Genomic DNA, 21809 nt, shown 5'->3' with positions numbered 1-21809 from the left:
AGGATTGCTAGTGGTAAAAGCGATGCATCCGCCGTTCTGTTGGAAAGGGGGGAGGGGCCGTAAAATTTTACCTTGCCCCATTGGAAAATATTTCGATTCGACATTACTAATATATATATATATTTCAGCGACCGCGAAAACTATGGATTTTACACTAATATCGAAAACTATGGATTTTACACTAATTTCAATATATATAAAATTGAAAAACACTATGTTTTTGACTCTAAATCTCCCGAAGCAAATAACAGATCTTGATCAAATTTGTAACATGGAGGAGTTTCACGGCTGGGCTGGTTAGGCTATTCACTTTGATGGTAGAACTGAGAGGGAGGAATGTAAAAATAAATAAAACTTAATAACTCCTGAACCACTCGACCGATCTTGATCAAATTTTCCACATAGATGAGCCTCAGACCTGGGATCGTTTTTGTAATTTAAGTTTGACGGAGCAACGTGGGGGCGGAGAAGGAGGGGAGATATATAAATACCAATTTATATAAGACTGAAAGTGACTATTTTTGTAACTTAATAACTATTGAACTATCTGACCGATCGCAATCAAATTTTCAAGATATATGAGGTTCGGATCTGGATACGTTTTCCTAATTCACTTTAACGGTACATCCTAGGAGGAGGGGAGGTGGACGTATAAATAAAAACTAGTAAAACCTAATAACTTTTGAACCACTCAACCAATCTCGATCTAATTTTTATATACATGAAGGTCGGGCCTTGAGTGTTTTTTTACCGTTTCACTTTGACGAGCCAACGTAAGGGAGGGGGAGGGGGAAATATATGTAAAAAAATATAATATAAATGACTGCCTTTGTGACTTTAATCTTGAACCACCTGACCGATCTAAATCAAATTTTCAGCAAACATGAGCTTAGGGGCAGGGATTACTTTAGGCCATTCACTTTGACGAAGCAACGTAGGGGAGGAGGACGGAGAGAAATTTAAACATGATCAAAAATGACCGATATTATTGTTGAATCTCCATAGTTTTCGGGGTTAATGAGACAAGCAGTGACACTTCTAATGCTGTTTCAATCTACGTTCAGCCCTAATAATCGGGGAGGGGGAGGGTGCAATGGAGGACAGAGGATAAACATTTAAAACTGATCGAAAATGACTAATATTAGTGTCGAACCAATAGTTTTAGGAGTAGCAGAGATTAACAGTGAATATTCTGATGCCGTGTGCCGCGGAGGAGGGGTAGGGGAGCTATATATAATAATAATAATCGAAAATGACCAATATTTGTGTCTAATTCATAGTTTTCGGGATCATTCTGATGAACTGTGACATTTTCGATCCGGTTTAAATGCAAGATCAGCTCTGCCACTTGCGGGAAGGCGAGAAAGTGATATATATATATAAAATGATCGATAATGGCCGCTATCAGTGTCGAATTTATAGTTTTCTGGGTCGCTTAGATGAACAGTGGTACTTTCTATCTCGTTTAAACTCAAATTAAACCCCACAATTTGGGGGAGAGGGGGAAAGAGATATTTAAAAATGATGGAAAATGACCGAGTGCTGAATCCACATTTGTGGGGGGTCGCTGAGATAAACAGTGATACTTTCGATGCCATGGCCCACAAAAAAAGGGAGGAGGAAATATACATATAAGTGACCGAAAATGACCATTATTGGTGTCGAATCCATGGTTTTTGGGGTCGCCGAGATGATCAATGATCTTTCCGATGCTGTTTAAATAAATGCCATTAAAAACGAAAACAGCATATTTCACGGGTACTAAACACATGAAATACGGAGTTGTGCATTTAAATTTTCATTTCAACTCAGCAAAGCGGGTAATATATGCTACTAATATTATACTAATATTAATAAAGCTCAGGCACTGTCCTTTCTCTATTTCAAAACCAGCTACAAATCTCTTTCCTAGAATATCTATTACTGGAACTATCGTTATATTTTTGTTTTTCGTCCTTATACAACACCAAGGTTATAAAGGAAGGTCTTTTTGATGTGGGTTCGCAGCTTGAATCTCATCGACCGTTTCCAACCATACTATCTCGCCTCCAGAAAAACTGGATTACAGGGCAGAGTCTAAAGCAAGAAATGTATATCTCTTTTGCTAAAAAAAACTTTAGTTCGCATACTAGTCACAGCACATGTTTAGAGGTTTTTCAACGAATCTGTATGAGATGAGACCTGTAAGTGACACAGGACTGAAAGTTGAGCTTACACCAGAAGTCGAATCTGGTATCATTCTAAGACAAAAAATCCTAATGGCTGACTACTTTAATGCTCATATTTCAATCTCATGTAAAAATTTAGGGTGAGCCCGGCCCCCTAAACTGCCCGTGGATTCGGGCCTGTGTGACCCCCCACCCTCGAACACAATTTTCTGGAAGAAAGCCTCTATTCTTTCTTTTGTCTGTCTAGTTTACTGAGAACATGAAAAGCAAACTAGGTCACAGAGCATAGAGTTGGAAATGATTGACATCTTGCATTGCAGACATATTTCGTACCGTTGATGATTTTGGGAGGTTTTCCAGGGACAAAATTCCCCTCGGAGTTAGATTTCCTGTGGTGCTGAATATGAGTTGAGTTGATTTTGTCGTCCCTTTCAGCAGCGAGGCTATATGAGATGGGAGCTACTGATTAATCGTGAATTCCGAACTTCATGAGCTCTCGTCGGAATCGAACCCGGGTTTATCACGCCAAAGGCGCGTGCGCTAACCACTTAGCCACGAAGAAGCTCGGTGCTCATATTAGAAAAGAAGAAAGCACATTATGGGAATTTCAGTGCAGACAACTAAGTATGACGACTGTTAAATGAATATTTTTCATCTTGAATATATTGTGATAATGGTCAATCTTATTCGATAATGTCATTCCCTCTTTAAAAAATAGCATTCTCTTTTCTGTACCTTACTACAGTATACAAGTTAAATTTCACACAGTGTGCAAAAGAGGGGAAGTGATTACAACGTATGATGGACTTCGCTTCCTATCCGATGAACAAAACCTTTCTTATAAAAGTCAGCGTTGCAAAGAACCTGTGTGATTGACTGATAGCTACACATAAATTGACAGAATGAAAGTCTCAATTTTAGTACTGAATCTGCCCTCAGGGAAAAAAGCAAGCTGCTCGCACTCGTGGCTTCTGTGTCTTGTAACATTGTGTTAAAAAAACAGACACAAGGTCAGTTTTGAAACAACTGATAAGGCTTTTTTCTTTTATACAAATCATATTTGTTGTTTGAAGCCTCTTTATTCCTTATAAAAGCAATATAACCAGATTCACGGAATCCCACAGGAATTGTAAAGAAATTTTTAAAAATAATAATAATAATAAAGGATCTGAATGATAAAAGTATTATTATTATTATTATTATTATTATTATTATTATTATTATTATTATTATTATTAGTATCATGAATATTTTTCGTTAGTCTTCACAGGAATTAATACTTAGTAGCAGGGGTAAAAGTGCGTGGGAACGCGGGGGACCCCAACCTCACCTCCAAAAAACTGTGTATGGCGTCCCCCCAGTTCCTAAGCAATTACAATGGGCAAAGATAGGCATGGGAGACATCGTGACTCATGCCGCTACCTACCGTCCCCCTATCTTTTCAGATGATTCCATCCCATCTAGCTTAATCCCACTTCGCCTAACGATTTATCAGCCACTTGCATCTCCAAGATAAGAATGTCCACCATTTTCGGATCTCACGTTAATCCGTAGCTCCATATCTCATGTAATTTTGCTACCGAAGGGATGCTAAACTGAAATCCGATCCAATAATAAAGAGTGATAATAGATGGAAGCTAATTTTTGGGAAATAATTCGTGAAAGGAGAATGTAGGAGAAAACAGGATAATCCCGAGAAATCTCACAGGTACGATGGTATCCACTACAAACTTTTATAGTCTGGAATCGAACGAGGTCCATCCCGCACCAGAAGTAAGCGCTCTATCAGTAAGTTACCCTGCCCCTACTTTGGAGGAAACAGTATGATTCTGACAGATGTATCGATATACTAAATATTGCGTATGGTAAACCAACTTACAAGAAGTACAAACGATCAGAATGTGGGATTCGTGGAGTTTCCTTCGTGCGAAAATGGTAAGCACGTTTTTCTGTCAGTTTTTCTTAACTGGATGCCCGCGTCTCTTAGGGATTGGGGAGGACACGGTGACTCAGTGGTAAACAGCTTGTCTCTGCTATGTGGGGCCTGTGGTTCGATCCTAAGCCAAGAAACTTTGTGGTGGACACCATCGTATCATGTGTGGGTTTTCTTGGGATACTTTAATTTCCTTCCACATTCTCATTCCATCATATCTTCCATCAACATTTACTTGCCTTAATCATTGTCTCCCTTAGTCTAAAGAGCATAATCGTGTTCGTTAAAATGAAATACTTCATTTCATTTTACAGGAGTTGCTTACAGTTTATCAGTGGGTTACCGTTAAGATACTAATACTTGATACTAATATTTGTAAGAAAGAAGGAGTCTATGAGGCTCATAATTATCGAAAGGCTGATAACTACAATTGTACGTTGATTGTAAGAAATGCTAAATTTACGAACTAAATTTGATTTGTGAGTCTTTTAGCGTTATTAGTCGTATTATGGACAAGAAATAATTCACATATCTACAAACCAAGAAAACTAACACTGAAATTTGATATTCGACAGTGAAATATAATAATATACAACTTGGATATCAAATATCGAGGTTAGTTTTCTTGGCTTTGAACATGTTCAACTTACATGTGTTTTCGTGATAGACCAAACTTTCAACGTACGAGTATCAGTTTCCTAAATTTTCGTAAATAACTATGAAGATTATCCTAAATCTAACAAATAAGTACAGATAACGATCAATAAAGTTCATAATTGACTTTTGAGAACATGCTGGCCCTAACTGATATATCACATCACTACTTTTCCATTTCCAAAATTATCCAGATTTCAAAATGGCGGATTTCAAGATGAAGTCGGAAGTTCGTGATTTACTCTGCCCATTGTAGATCACATTTTATCAATATGTGAAACTACCACCGTTTGCATTGTCTATCTTTCACTATTTTCACGATTCAACAGTTTATTTGATGTATTTCAATAACATAGCATAGCCCTTCTCCCATCAATTTTGACCCCCTCCGTTTCTTATGACGTTTAGCCCTTATAACTTTGCACATTTACATATTTCAACATCCTCTATGAGTCACACTACGTCTCATTCCGCAACTCGATTCATCCATTTGGACCCTTTACTTGTTAGACAATTTCTTCTTGGTGGAGAAACAGGGAAAATAATTCTACAATGACTGACAAGTACCACTTCCCCAGTGTAACACTCCGATTTTGATCAAATTTGGTAGGTAGATACTACACATAAAATAAACGAATACCGGTACGTGTATTTTTATTTTCTCCGTTAAAGCTGTTTCAGGGGTCAAAAACCCACACCCAAAATTTTGAAAGTTGACGCCCGAAAGACAAAAACAAGTGGACCGAAGTGAACGAAATTGTGCACAGATATTGTAGACATAAAATGAGGGAATACGGGTTTCGTATTTTACTGGAGAAAACGGTTAGGTGGGGCACGGACCCCTCCAAATCTTTGATCACGAAATATCAAAAGTGCTAATAACAGTATGCCAGAAGTCCTAAAGAACATGAAGAATTTCAAAAGTTTGGGGTGGGAGGTTTTGCCCCCTAAAACCATTTTTCCGCAAAAAATAGAAAAAAACGTATTCCTTTGTTTTTTGAATATTGTATATACGTAAAGTTTCGTTGCAACTCTTCATGTCCTATACACACATTTGACATAGTGTTACAACAACTTTTCATATTTCATGATCAAATGTTTGGAGGGGTTCGTGCCCCACCTAACCGTCTTTTCCAGGTAAATACGAAACCCGTATACCAACATTTTATGTCTACAATATCTGTGCAAAATTCCATTCACTTCGGTTCACTTCTTCTTCTTATCTTTCGGGCGTCAACTTTCAAAAGTTTGGGGTGGGTTCTTTTGCCCCCTAAAACCGTTTTGGATGCCGAATGGCGGGATGGATCCCAGACTATAAAAGTTTGTAGTGGATACCATCGTACCCGTGAGATTTCTCGGAATTATCCTGTTTTCTCCTACATTCTCCTTTCACGAATTATTTCCCAAAAAAAAAAAATAGCTTCCATCTATTGTCTTTCTCTATTATTGGATCGGATTTCAGTTTAACATCCCTTCGGTTGCAAAATTACATGAGACATGGAGCTACGGATTAACGTGAGATCCGAACTGCTTGTGCTTCCGCTGATAATTGGAGCCGGGTCTCCTATGCGAAAGTCGCACCGCTACCCCATTGCCATGCGTGATCTCTGTGTCTTCCTTAGCCTAGAAGGCATAACATGTAAACTTTATGGACTTCAAATAACTTCAGTTCTTTCTCGATAGTCAATTCTATACTGAGACAAAGTAGATCAATCAAATATGTGCATCTTCCCTTTTTATAATTTTAACGATGTTCTTGTAACTTCGACCATGTTCTAAGATTCCTGTTATTTGAAATATCGCATTATTTGTAGTTAACTTGCCTCAGTCAACATTTCATAAAATATCCCAATAATTCTTCAATTTCTTTGGGGTGATCTTTGTGCTGCCCCTGTACCATATCGAGTTGTGCATTAATGAAGCTATGGCTAAAAATCATATATATTTCCTTTACCCCGACTTCGATCCGACATTCTGTTCTCGAGTTACATTTTGGGCATTTTCTCGACACGTTTTTGGCTGGTCATAGCGCCAAAAGGAAGTATTTGTGCACCCAGGTTCTTATCTTGGTATCAGGAATCAGCTCCCAAAGGTTCTCGGTGTTGCTTTCAAACACCCTGTATATTTCTATCCTGTTTCTGATTAGCTCCTGCTTGCCAATCAATTTTCAGTATTCCCAAAACAAATCAAAAGTGAACTAAATTAACTAAATCGCCTTCCCCTATGCTTTCTTCTTGTATAGTAATTATTATATATTTATATTGTAGTTTACAGAGATTGTCAATATTGATTGAAATATCTGCTTATAATGCTAGTAGAGGAATTCTCTCTTTAGTACAGAAATTTCCTCCTTGCATCCTACCGCGATATTAGACGAGATGGGATTAGGCAAGATGGTAATTCCCATTTCGCCTAAAATGGTGGACATTCTTCTCTTGGAGATACAAGTGGCTGATAAATCGTTAGACGATGTGGGATTAGGCGAGAGGGGATGGAATCATCTGGACGGTAGGTAGTGGCATGACGTCACGCCGTCTCCCATGCCTATGTTTGCCCATTGTAATTGCTTAGGAACTCGGGGGACGCCGTACACAGTTTTTGGAGGTTGGGGGCCGGGTTCCCCCGCGTTCCCACGCACTTTTACCCCTGCTGCTAAATATTAATTGCTGTGAGGACTAGCGAAAAATATTATGCGGTAATAATAATAATAATAATAATAATAATAATAATAATAATAAAGGACCTGAATGATAAATATATTTTCATGATAAACATAAATCTGGATATGTTGTTTTTTATAAGGAATAAAGGGGCTTCAAACAACAAATTGGGAAATATAATTTTGTATAACAGAAAACAAGCCTTATCAGTTGTTTTATCTTGTGTCTGTGTCTGTTTTTTAAACACAATGTTACAAGGCACAACGCCTGAGGGCAGGTTGCTTTTAGCCTGAGGCAGCTTCACTACTCAAATTAAGACTTTCGTTCTGTCAGTTTATGTGTAGCTATTAGTCAATCACACAGGTTCTTTGCAACGCTGAATTTTACAAGAAAGGTTTTGTTCATCGGTTTACAAGAAGGTCCATCGTACATTGCAGTCACTTCCCCTCTTTTGCACACTGTCTGAAATTTAACTTGTATACTGTAGTGAGTTACAGAAAAGAGAATGCTATTTTTTTTTTTAAATGACATTAGCAAATAAGATTGAAAATTATCACAATATATTCAAGATGAAAAATATTCATTTAACAGCCGTCGTATATAGTTATCTGCTCTGAAAGTCCTATAATGTGCTTTCTTCTTTACTAATATGAGCACCGAGCTTCTTCGTGTCTAAGTGGTTAGCGTACGCGTCTTTGACGTGAGAGACCCGGGTTCGATTCCCGCCGAGAGCTCATGTGGTTCGGATTTCACGATTAATCAGTAGCTCCCATCTCATATAGCCTCGCTGCTGAAAGGGACGATAAAATCAACTCAACGCATATTGAGCACGATAGGAGATATAACTCCGAGGGGAATTTTGCCCCTGGGAAACCTCCCAAAATCATCAATGGTACGAAATACGTCTGCAATGCAACATGTCAATCATTTCCAGCTCTATGTTCTGTGATCTAGTTTGCTTTTCATGTTTTCAGTAAACTAGACAGACAAAAGGAAGAATAGATGCTTTCTTCCAGAAAATTGTGTTCGAGGGTGGGGGGTCACACAGGCCCGAATCCACGGGAGTCTAGGGGGCCGGGCTCACCCTAAATTTTTACATGAGATTGAAATATGAGCATTAAAATAGTCAGCCATTAGGATTTTTTTTTGTCTTAGAATGATACTAGATTCGACTTCTGGTGTAAGCTCAACTTTCAGTCCTGAGTCATTTGCAGGTTTCGTCTCATACAGATTCGTTGATAAACCTCTAAACATGTGCTGTGACTAGTATGCGAACTAAAGTTTTTTTTTAGCAAAAGAGATATACATATCTTGCTTTAGACTCTGCCCTGTAATCCAGTTTTTCTGGAGGCGAGATAGTATTGTTGGGAACGGTCGATGAGATTCAAGCTGCGAACCCACATCAAAAAGACCTTCCTTTATAACCTTGGTGTTGTATAAGGACGAAAAACAAAAATATAACGATAGTTCCAGTAATAGATATTCTAGGAAAGAGATTTGTAGCTGGTTTTGAAATAGAGAAAGGACAGTGCCTGAGCTTTATTAATATTAGTAGCATATATTACCCGCTTTGCTGAGTTGAAATGAAAATTTAAATACACAACTCCGTATTTCATGTGTTTAGTACCCGTGAAATATGCTGTTTTCGTTTTTAATGGCATCGATCATTGATCATCTCGGCGACCCCAAAAATCATGGATTCGACACCAATAATGGTCATTTTCGGTCATTTATATGTATATTTCCTCGTCCCCCATTTTGCGGGCCATGGTATCAAAAGTGACACTGTTCATCTCAGCGACCCCCCAAAATGTGGATTCAGCACTAATATTGGTCATTTTCGATCATTTTTCAATATCTCTTTCTTCACCTCCCCCAAGTTGTGTGATTGAATTTGAAATTAAACGGGATCGAAAGTACCACTGTTCATCTAAGCGACCCAGAAAACTATAAATTCGACACTGATAGTGGCCATTATCGACCATTTAATATATATCTTTCTCCTCTTCCCGCAAGCGGCGGAGCTGATCTTGCATTTAAACCGGATCGAAAATGTCACAGTTCATCAGAATGATCCCGAAAATTGTGGATTAGACACTAATATTGGTCATTTTTGATTATTTTATTATTATATTAATATTAATAATAATAATAATAATATATAGCTCCCCTACCCCTCCTCCGTGTTGCGGCACACGGCATCAGAATTGTCACTGTTAATCTCTGCTACTCAAAACTATTGATTCGACACTAATATTAGCCATTTTCAATCATTTTTAAATGTTTATCCTCTCTCCTCCATTGCACCCTCCCCCTCCCCAACTATTAGGTCTGAACTTGGATTGAAACAACAGCAGAAGTGTCACTGTTTCTCTCATTGACCCCGAAAACTATGGATTCAAGTCTAATATCGGTCATGTTTGATCATTTTCAAATTTTTCTCCCCCACCCCCTCCCTACTTTGCTTCGTCAAAGTGAATAACCTAAAGCAATCCCTGTCCCTAAACTGATGTATGTTGGAAATTTGATTGAGATCAGTCACGTGGTTCAAGAGTGATGAAGTCACAAAGGTAGTCATTTTTATTTTTTACATATATTTTTCCCTCCACCTCTCCTACGTTGGCTCGTCAAAATGAAACTATAAAAACACCCAAGGCCCGACCCTCATATATGTTGAAAATTTGATCGAGATTGATTGAGTGGTTCAAAAGATATTAGGTTTTATTAGTTTTTACTTATTCGTCCCCCTCCCTCTCCTCTAGGATCTACCGTTAAAGTGAAATTAGAAAAATGTTTCCAGGTCCAAACCTCATATATCTTGAAAATTTGATTGTGATCGGTCAGATAGTTCAATAGGTATTAAGTTACAAAATAGTCGCTTTCTGTCTTATATAAATTGATTTTTATATGTCTCCCACTCCTTCTCCTCCCTCACGGTGCTGCGTCAAATTTAAATCATACAAGTGATCCCAGGCTTGAACCTCATCTATGTTAAAATTTGATCGAGATCGGTCGAGTGGTTCAGAAGTTAAGTTTTATTTATTTTTTACACCCCCTCCTCCTCCCCTCAGACCTATCTTCAAAGTGAATAGCCTAAAACCAGCCCAGCCTTGAAGCTAATCCATGTTAAGAATTTGATCGATATCGGTTGGGCGGTTCAGGAGATTTACTCACAAACAGTTATTTTCAATTTTATATATATAGATTGGTAGTGTAGAATCTAGATATTTTCCATTGGGCAACGTAGAATTTTGCGGGACTTTCCACACCCCGCCATCCCTTTCCAACAGAACGGCGGATGCATCGCTTTTATAACTAGCAATCGTCAACATTGAGACTTTTCCCAAATAGGCAGTCCTGGCTTCGATAGAAGAAAAAAAGTTTGAAGGGCCGGATCAGGGCAGTGGAAAAGAGTCATCTTTTATTAGCTACACAACACGACTAGCCGACGTGACGGCCACCATGGCCTCGCATCATGTAGTCCATTTTTTTTTAATTTTCAATGGAGACCTGCCTACGTATTTTGAATTGCAGAGGAAGTCACGTTGTATGCATTAACATTACAAATATATGAGCATACTGGTATTGAAATTTGAAAGACGTTTAGGCCAAATTGAATTCAATAGGTGATTGTATTTCCTTTGTAGGAGCTTTTACTTTTTACTTTTGCAGCTTGTCGTCCCCTAAATTGCCGCTCGGAGCGTTTTTCCCTTTTCCCCAGATCTGGCACTGATTATTGGAGATGACTGTGATCTGCAGAGGTCATGGCTTAGTTATAAACAATAATATAGTAAGAAACTAAAACGTAAATATAGTGAGAATAATAACTCGCTGATTGTGCGAGCTGTTTTTCTCTTTTGTTTCCTCAGCTGATCTAATAGTGACTGTGCCGCACTCAGAACACGTACAGGAGAATTGACAACACCACACGCGAGCCCGCCTGAAACAAATTCGAGCTGAAATTTCTGAATGATTCTTCCAACCTACATTCAAGGTTTCTTTATAATGTCAAAAATTATATTGTATATTTTATGTTGAACTTCGCTTACAAAAGTTTGTTCTTCTCTCCAAGGTTTTAAGTTCAATCCCCTTCTTTCTCTTCGTTGATAAAACCTAATGACCTTTTTACTTATTCGTGGCATGATTTTTTTCCACACAAGTATTAAACTTTGAATTTAGCGCTTGAGAGTAACAGAAACATACGAGCTTGATATTCCTCCGCGAGACCAATATCCACTCATCACTGAGTTCTGTTGCTTGCCATTAGATGGCAATATAAGATGCAGTTACGAAAAAGGAGCAATTAATGATTTGAATCAATACAATCATAACCTTGAAATTCAGTCTCGGTTCGGCTCAAAAAGTGGAATAGTTTCCCGTATGAATCAATGGGGATCATTTTAAAAATTCCGGCGGTATTCAGTCCTCTTAAATGGAAATTGTCGCCGATCAATAGAAAGTTAATATGGGAGAACTATGAAATAAAACAGACACGCGTCATTTTGTAATAAAATTACATGGCGAGTGCATTTTATCTGATTCAAAGCTGTTATCGTCGAATATACACAATTAAAGGTGCCCTGATTGGCCAAATTAAAAAACCTCAGCAAATTATCCCTTTACAGGCGAATTTTTTTCGTCACCACCGGTGGGAATACGGGTTTCTTATTATCCTAAAAAAACCGTTTAGGTGGGACCCAGACCGCTCCAAAACTATGATCATGAAATATCAAAAGTGCTAATAATAGTATGCCAGAATTGCTTGAAGGACATGAAGAATTGAAATGACACATTGTGTAGGGACAACACGCAAAAAATAAACGAAAAACGGTTTTTTATTTTCTGTGGAGAAAAGGTTTTAGGGGGCAGAATACCCACCCAAAATTTTGAAATTTGAGGTCCAAAAGGCAAGAAGGAATGCACCGAATTGAATGATATTGTGGGCAGATAGTGTAGACATAAAATGAGATAATTCGGTTTCGTATTTTCCTGAAAAAAAAAAGGTTGAGTGAGGAACGGACCTTGTAACCCGTTGATTACGAAATATCGAAAGTGAAAATAAGCATACGTCAGAACCTCGTAAAGACTGGAAAATTGCAACGAAACTTCGTATAGGGACAATTTGCAAAACAATAAATGAAACGTGTTTTAATATTTGAGGAAAAACAGTACTTTGGCCTAGGCCCCTCCGAGAAAAAGTAAATATTACCGTAATAGCACAGGAAGGAAAATGAAAATGAAATCTTTGAGTTTTACGTCCCACGGTTATGCCGGTTAGGCTAAAGGAGACTGATTATGAGAGATGATTGAAATGGTGGAATGAAGAAAGTGGGAGGAAACGGGAGAACCCCGAGAAAACCCACGAGCACGGTGTTTGTCTACCACAAAGTTCACTTGGCGGGGGCTGGGATCGAACCCGGACCCCAAGCACCAGAGGTGAACGCTCTACCACTGAGCCACAGCGCCCCCTGCAGCACAGGAAGGAGTGGACTGAAGCAAATGAAATTGTGTGTAGATATTATATAGACCCAATGTAAAATAAGGCCTTTCGTCTTTCTCTCAATTCGTTTTGCTTTAATTTTGGCAGATCAACACCTAACTGGAAATAAAATGACACGTTTTTTTATGCGCAAACACATTGTAAGGGTTAAACATTCCTCCTGAAATACTATAAAATACGTTATACTGTTTGTGCTTGTAGTTGATATGCCAAATTTAAAAAAATCGGATGAATACACGACACTTATAAAACACGAAAGGCCTTATTTTACATATGCAATATCTATATACAATTTCATTCGCTTCGGTTCACTCCTCCCGAAACTCAACAAATCGTTCCACTCAACAGTTTTTTTTTCTTTCAGGAAAATAAGAAACACGTATTCCCTCGTCTTACCTCTACAATATTTGTGCCCATTTCATTCACTTCGGTTTACTTCTTCTTGAATTTTTTGGTCAAATTCCAAAAGGTTTGACGGGGGCTTTTGCACCCAAAACCCGTTTTCCTTTCGAAAATAAAAAACGTATTCGTTTATTTTTTGCCTATTGTTCATACACAAAGTTGCGTTGCAATTCTTAATCTCTTTTACACACATCTGACATACTGTTACTGGCACTTTTGATATTTCGTGATCAAAGGTTTGGAGGGGTGCGTGCCCCACCTAACCGTCTTTTCCAAGCAAATATGAAACCCGTATTCCCTCATTTTGTGTCTACAATGTCTGCACAAAATTTCATTCATTTGGTTCACTTCTTACCTTTCGATCGTCAACTTTCAAAATTTAGGTGGGGGCTTTTGCCCCCTAAAACCGTTTCTTAGCAGAAAATGAAAAACATTATTCGTTTATTTTTTGCGTATTGTCTATACACAAGGCTTAGTTTCAATTCTTCATATCCTTTATACACATCTGACATACTGTTACTAACTCTTTTGATATTCCATGATCAAAGATTTGTAGGTGTCCGTTCCCCATTCAACCATTTTTTCTATGAAAATATGATACCCGTATTCCCCTTATTTCATGTGTACAATATCTGTGCACAATTCCATTCACTTCGGTACACCTATTTTGATTTTCGTGCGTCAATATCAGAAATTTTGGATGGGAGCTTTTGCCCCCGAAAACCGTTTTTCCGCAGAAAATAAAAAACCGTATTTGTTTATTTTTTGAGTATTGTCCATGCACAAAGTTTCGTTCCAATTATTCCTGTCCTTTAAGCACATCTGACATACTGTCACTGGCTTTTTTGATATTCCGTGATCAGAGGTTTGGAGGGGTCCGTGCTCCACCTAACCGTCATTTCCAGACAACCGTATACCGATACCCGTATACCGATACCCGTCATATTATGTTTACAATATCTGTGCCAAGTTTTATTCATTTCGGTTCACTTCTTCTTACCTTTCGGGCGTCAACTTTCAAAATTTTCGGGTGGGTTCTTATGCCCCCTTAAACTGTTTTTCCGCAGAAAATAAAACAAAACTTATACCTTCCTTTTTTGCAAATCGTCCATGAGCATAGTTTCATTGCAATTCGTCATGTTCTTTACACATATCTGACATACTGTTACTAGGACTTTTGATATTTCATGATCTAAGGTTTGGAGGGGTCCGTGCCCGACCTAACCGCCTTTTCCAGGAAAATACGCAACCCGTAGTCCTTCATTTTGTGACTACAATACCTGTACAATATTTCATTCACTTTGGTTCACTACTTCTTAATTTTCGGGCGTCAAATTTTGAAATTTTGGAGCGCGTTTTTTTTTGCCCCTGAAACCCATTTTCCGCAGAATAGAAAACAAACCGTATTCCTTTTTTCTGCGCTATTATCCATACACAAAGTTTCCTTGCATGTCCTTTACACACATCTGACAGTGTTACTAGCATTTTTGATATTTCGTGATCAAAGGTTTGGAGGGGTCGGTGCCCCACCCAACCGTTTTATCCAGGAAAATACGGAACTCGTATCCTTATTTTGCGTCTGCAATATCTGTGAACAATTTCATTCACTTCGGTTCATTTCTTTTTGCCTATCGGGCTTCAACTTTTTAAATTTTTGTGTGGATTTTATATTAAAACTTTACATTATGTAACTTTTTCGTTTTTATGAGATTATTTTTTTTGGGGGAAAGAGAACTGCTTTCCTCTGGTATCTGTTTGTTGTCATTCATTTTGTTTGAACTGCTTAAGTAAGATAATTTTGTAACTTTTGATGTCATCCAACTCCGTCACGATAATAAAATTGTCATTCTTAACAATTTGTTTTATTCTCTTATTTGGAGTTTGTCACACTAATATATTTGTTACAAAATTCAGGTTTGGTCCAACGCCTTTCGAATTCGCAACCAACCTGACCGCCGAGCTTTCTGGGTTGCCTGCTATTGCAGGAAAAGGAGGAGAGCAAGTGGTAATGCACTTTTGGAGTCGTTGAGTTGAGTTGATTTTGAGTTTAACGTCTCGTTCAGCAGCGAGGCTATATGAGACGTGGACCTACTGATTAACGTGGAATCCGAACCACCTGAGCTCCCGCCGGCCTTTTGGAGTCGTGTATACAATATGATGTTTATGGTTCCAGAATATTACGTATGGTGTAGTTTTACGAACGTATTTGTCATAATGAATTTAGACTTGATAGAAAGTTAAACAAATCCAATACATTTTTTTAATTTCATTTACGACCTCAAGCTGATAAATGCACACAACTAAATAACACAACGTGCTTACCTACTTAGGCAAAAATCTCCGTTTCTTTGATTTTCTGGAGTAAGTGGTCTCCGGAACGTCACGCTGCAAGCACCAGCGGTAGTCCACCATCATGATTTCGTTCCACCTTTCCTGGTACCGGTTGATATCTTGGTGAAATCGTTCACCATGTTCTTCACTAAGAGCACCAAAATTGTAAGGAAAATAGCCTAGATGGCTGTGTAAGAAGTGAAGCTTCACACTCATATTTACTCCCAACTTCTGAAATGTGGCCAACAAATTGTCAACAAGTTCCACGTAGTCGTCCGTTTTAAAATTTCCAAGAAAGTTTGTAACAACGGCAAAAAAAAAAAAAAAAAAAAAGCATCCCATGCATCTCTTTCTGTGGGGTTCATGGTTTGTAAGAACCCTTTATCTTTCATTAGCAACCTTATCTGGGGGCCGTCAAAAATACCAGCTTTTACTTTCTCCTGTGTCAATGCAGGAAATTTCGAGCAAATGTATTTGAAACAAGCACCATCCTGATTCAAAGCTTTTACATACTATTTCATTAATCCCAGCTTTACGTGTAGTATAGGGAGTAACACTTTCCTATGGTCAATAAACTGTTCGTTTTGGATGTTTTTCTCTCCCAATTCAAAGTTTACTCTGGCAGGCCACAATCTTCGTACCCAGTGTTCATTTCTTACACGGCTGTCCCATAGACAAATAAAGGAAGGGTATTTCGTAAAACCTGCTTGTTGGCCCAGTAACATTGAAATTACCTTGAGGTCCCCCTACACAAGCCCTCTATCTTTCTCATAATTTATCTTCTCAAGGAGCATTTTCAATGTTTGGTAGCTTTCCTTCAAATATGTGGAGTGATCAACAGGAATGGATGCCAACTTATTACCATTATGCAGCAATACTCACTTTAATCTCCTCTTAGAAGAGTCAATAAAGAGCCTCCATTCATTCGCATCATAATCACATCCCATAGCTTCAATTAGTCTTTTTTACATCTGAATAATACACAAGTTCTTCATCTTTTTAAAAATATTGTAATAGATGCTTCTCTCTGTCCCGATATACGATAGTTGTTCCTGGTGCAACATATTCCTTTCTTTCAGTCTTGAACCCAGCAATTCTGCTGATGCTTTTGGTAGAGCAAGGTCGTGAATTAAATCATTTAATTTTGATTGATTGATTGATTGATTGAAATTGTTTGGGTGGGCGCGTCGACAACGGGGTCTTTTGCACCCTTCTTTGACAGGAACAAAATAAAAGCAATCAAGAAGAAAAAATAGGAGTGCAGAAATAATAAAATAAATGAGGTATCTGGAGCATGCTAAAGTGGCAGGACTTTGATGAAGTAAAATGTCATAGCATTTAGAAAATGTGCAAACTCAATACACAAAGACTAGGACTGGTTAGTACACAATGACAGGTTAATCTTCTCTGCCGGGGCAGCTCGGCAATAGGTGAACACACGTAGGGCAGCCCATAATTAGTATGGAATATAACAGTGCAGTAATAGAATAAAAGCAAGGAAATGCTATGACAAGCATAAAACCATGAAAGCTAAGAAATAGTAGATAAAATCAGAAAGAAATTAATTAAAAACAAACGTGAGAAATGCACTCACAGAGCATTCACAATATGCAGATTCTGCAAATAATTGAACATTTTCCTGATCATGGATTCATCATCTCCAAGCACGATTGCCATATCGGGTGGTAATCCAAGTCGAGCTCGCTCAGGAGCAAGAGGCACACATTCCACTAAGAGGTGACGAATACTCAGGGGCTGACCACAATGACGACACACAGGCGGAGGCGTACGTCGCAGAAGATGTGCATGGGTGAGATGACTATGTCCAGTACGAAGGCGTGCCAAAGTCCGTTCTTCCAGGCGAGATGATCGGGAGCTCGTCGACCAGACTCCAAGGTGGGGCTTCACTGCATGCAGCTTATTGTGAATCTGCTCATCCCAGTGTGTCTGCCAGCGGTGAAGAAGACGACGATCGATCACAGGACGAAGATCAGAGCTGGGGAGCGGTGCTGAATAGGCAGCGCCTGTAAGGGCAGCGTCTAAGGCAACACGGTCAGCATGCTCATTACCTCGAATACCAGCATGGCCAGGCACCCAACAAAACTGGACGTCACAACCTGCAAGATGTAAGGAATGACGGGAGAGGAGAATTTGCTGAACGATAGGGTGCGCAGTTGACACGTCGGTAAGACTACATAAAGCGCTGCTGGAGTCAGAGCAGACAAGAACCTGCCGAAGATGGCGGCGACGAATATAATGCAGGGTCTCCAGGATAGCAACCAATTCAGCAGTGAACACACTGGTAGTAAGATGGAGCTTCAAGCCAGCGCCATGGTCAGCCGTGACGAAGGCACAGCCAACAAAATCTTCAGACTTCGAACCATCTGTGTAGAAGATATCGTAGGTACGGTACGCCTCCAGAAAAGAGAAGAATTCCTGACAGAACTGTTGATTGCTGGTGATAGACTTCTTAAATTGCAGTAAATGAAAACTGACAACTGGTGGAAGAACAGTCCACGGAGGAATAGGAAGGAAGCCCAATGGACAGATAGCAGGAACATCCAGTCCTAATGAAGCCACAAGGTCGAGAGCACGAATGCCAAAAGGCCGAGTAGCAGTGGGTCGTGCTTGATATCTGGCGTAGCGAGCACCAGCCTCAAGTGCAAAGGCCGAGGGATGGGCAGGTAAGGCTTGAATATGGATGTAATAGCGCAGAAGCAGGCAGTCTCGACGGTGGGAAAGAGATGGCTTATGAGCCTCAACATAGAGACTAGGAATAGGGCTGGTTCGAAAAGCTCCAAGCGCCAAACGAAGGCCAAGATGATGAACTGCATCCAGATGACGGAGGATGGAAGGTCGAGCAGAACCATAGGCAACACAGCCATAGTCCAATTGGGAGCGGATGAGGTTACGATATAAACGCAGCATCACCACACGGTCAGCACCCCACGAAAGATGAGACACCATACGTAGTAAGTTCAAGGAGCGAAGACAGCGATACTTCAGTTCCCGAACATGAGCAGCCCATGTAAGTCTGCGGTCAAACTCCAAGCCCAGAAAGCGAACATGATCGACATAGGACAATCGAGAACCGCCAAGGAACAGGTCAGGATCGTAAGCACATTGGCGTAGGCGACAAAAATGTACACAGTGTGTTTTGGTGAGAGAAAAGCAGAAGCCAGTAGTGGAAGACCAGCGGTGAAGACGGTTAAGCACTAACTGTAACTGGCGAGTAACAGTACGGAGGTCACGTGAGCGACAGTAGATAGTAAAGTCGTCCACATAAAGCAACCCATTAACTGTAGGGGAGAGTTGCGACATCACACTGTTCACAGCTACAGCAAATAATGTGACACTTAACACACTACCCTGGGGAACACCATTTTCCTGTGAAAATGGAGCAGAAAGAATAGCTCCCAGCTTGACTCGAAAAGTACGTTCTGCAAGAAAGTTCTGGACGAAGAGAGCCAAGTGGTTACGTAAGCCCCAGAGATGGAGTTGTCGTAAAATGCCGTAACGCCAAACAGTGTCGTAGGCCTTTTCAAGATCGAAGAAGATGGCTATCAGATGTTCTTGATGACGAAAGGCATCCTGAATAGCACTTTCGAGATGCGCCAGATGATCAGTAGTAGAGCGGAAGCGTCGAAAGCCGCACTGAAGATTAGTAATGAGGCCATGGTGTTCAAGAAACCAGACTAATCGGGCGTTGATCATCTTCTCCAACAGTTTACACAGACAGCTTGTCAAGGCGATTGGGCGGTAGCTTCCACTAGAAGTAGCAGGTTTGGCAGGCTTCAATATAGGAAGAATAAAGGCTTCACGCCAGGCAGCAGGGAAGGAGTCTTCAAGCCAGATACGGTTGTACAGTTCAAGTAGATGTGGTTTGCCATCATCAGGGAGGTGCCTGAGCATAGCATAACAGATGCCGTCAGGACCAGATGCCGTATCCTTCGTAGAAGCCAAGACCGCAGCAAGTTCAGCAGGAGTAAAAGGGAGATTGTAAGGTTCCACAGTCCGGGATCTGAACTGAAGTGGCGTAGATTCGATGCGTTGTTTATGAGTGAGGAATTCAGTTGAGTAGTGAGTAGAACTGGATACATCAGCAAAATGACGTCCCAATTCAGCAGCGATTCTATCCTTATCAGTAACCATAACACCATCAATGACAAGAGATGGGACCGCAACAGTGGAAACATGGCCCTGGAGACGACGAATCTGCGACCAAACCGCTGTCATGGAGCTGCCAGCAGTAAGTGAAGAAACATAAGTGCGCCAGCTTTGACGTTTTGCTTGCTTAATGAGATAGCGGGCGCGAGCACGAAGACGACGAAATTGAGCCAAATTATCGGCTGTAGGAGCACGATTAAATGTACGGAGTGCTCGACGCCGGGCCAGAATAGCATCACGAATCGCATCAGACCACCAGGGAACAGTGCGTTTGCACCGGGAACCACCATAAGTAGGAATAGAGTCAACTGCAGCTGCCAGGATACTCTGCTGAAAGGCGTTACAATGCTCATCAACAGTAAAACTAGGTTCTAAAGAGAAATGAAAAGTTGCAGAAAAATGACCCCAGTCTGCTTTACGCAGATTATAGCCAATGAACGGAGTGGAAGGGTTGAGCGGAAGACCATGTACAAGAATAGGGAAGTGGTCACTGCCACACAGGTCGTCATGCACACGCCAAGTAAGATGGCCACCAAGTTGAGGACTACAGATGGAGAGGTCCAAATGGGAGTAAGTACCAGTAGCACTAGTAAAATGTGTGGGACTGCCATCATTAAGGAGCAAGGAGTTAGTGCTATCCAGGAAACTGGCAATCTCGTGACCTCGAGGCTCAGTACGAGGAGAGCCCCATAATGCATGGTAGGAGTTAAAGTCACCCACAAACAAAAAAGGAGGTGGAAGCTGGCGTACAATCAATTCAAGATCAACAGCACTAAATGCGTCATGACGCGTAAGATAGACACAGCAAACCGTAACAGGTTGTCTTAAGAAGACACGAACAGCTAGAAGCTGGAAAGCACTGTTTACATGGAGGAGAGTAGAGTGGTAGGCATCAGACACACCAATTGCCACACCACCCGCTGCACGACCGCTAGTAAGGTGATCATGACGATATATCGTGTAACCAGAAAGGACAGAGTTACTACTAGATGTAAAATGCGTTTCCTGAAGACAGAAGATTATAGGATGAAACGTTGTCAATAACTCCTTGAATTCTTCGTAGTGAGTGGAGTATCCATTTAGATTCCATTGAAGAAGAGCCATGGTCAACAAGAGTCAAGCACAAGAAGTGAAGTACTGCGCCGGCCTTTTTCACAGCCTTCCACAAGGGTGAAGCTATGAAGCTTCTCTTCCACCGTAGCATCCATAAGAGACTCATTATCACTGGAGAGGCTATGTGATTTATGTCTCTGTTTCTTCGCCCCAGGCGGACTAGCAGACTGGGTGCGTGAAGCTTTCTTCGTTGGTTGATCAGAAAAAGCTGCAGAAGAGGTGGAGGCAGCCTTGGAAGCCTGGGCTTGGAGTTGTTTCTTCCGTTCCTTTTTACTGAGGGGTTTCGGCGGAGGCTGATTAGTAGACTGCTTCAAAAAATGGGCGATCGATGGAGTAGAGGCAGATGATGTAGTACTAGTAGACTGAGCAGCAGACGTCTGAGACTTGGGAGGGGGCTTAACACTTCTGGAAGGCGAAGGGTCCGTTGATGGAGGCTTACGTTGCGAAGCAGTAGATGACTTTTGCTTCGTGCGTGAGAGATCTGAGTTTGTAGACTGAGCAGTGGCACGGGACGCCTTGGGAGAGGCGGGCACACTGCGAACCTCAACATCTGTCTGTGTGGCAGAGTCAACCGTCTGAGTTCCTTGGGATCGACTGTTTTTCAAAAGAGAAGAAAAACTAGTGCCGAAGGTGACCTTTGGTTGGATACGTCTTTTAGCCTCAGCTGCAGAGATCTTTTCGATGACCATCAGTTCGCGGATTTTCTTTTCGGCCACAAATTGAGGGCAGTCACGTGACCAGGCTGGGTGGTCACCTTTACAGTTGGCGCACTTCGGTGGGGCCGCACATGGGGCCTGACCATGGGCTGCAGAACTGCAATTTCCACAGAGACCAGCTGCATTGCAGGAAGGTGCGGAATGTCCAAAATGCTGGCAGTTGAA

Source organism: Thermobia domestica, chromosome 6 (genome assembly GCF_964235325.1).
Source record: "Thermobia domestica chromosome 6, izTheDome1.hap1.1, whole genome shotgun sequence".
NCBI classification, from domain to species: domain Eukaryota; kingdom Metazoa; phylum Arthropoda; class Insecta; order Zygentoma; family Lepismatidae; genus Thermobia; species Thermobia domestica.
This window is presented reverse-complemented; position numbering follows the sequence as displayed.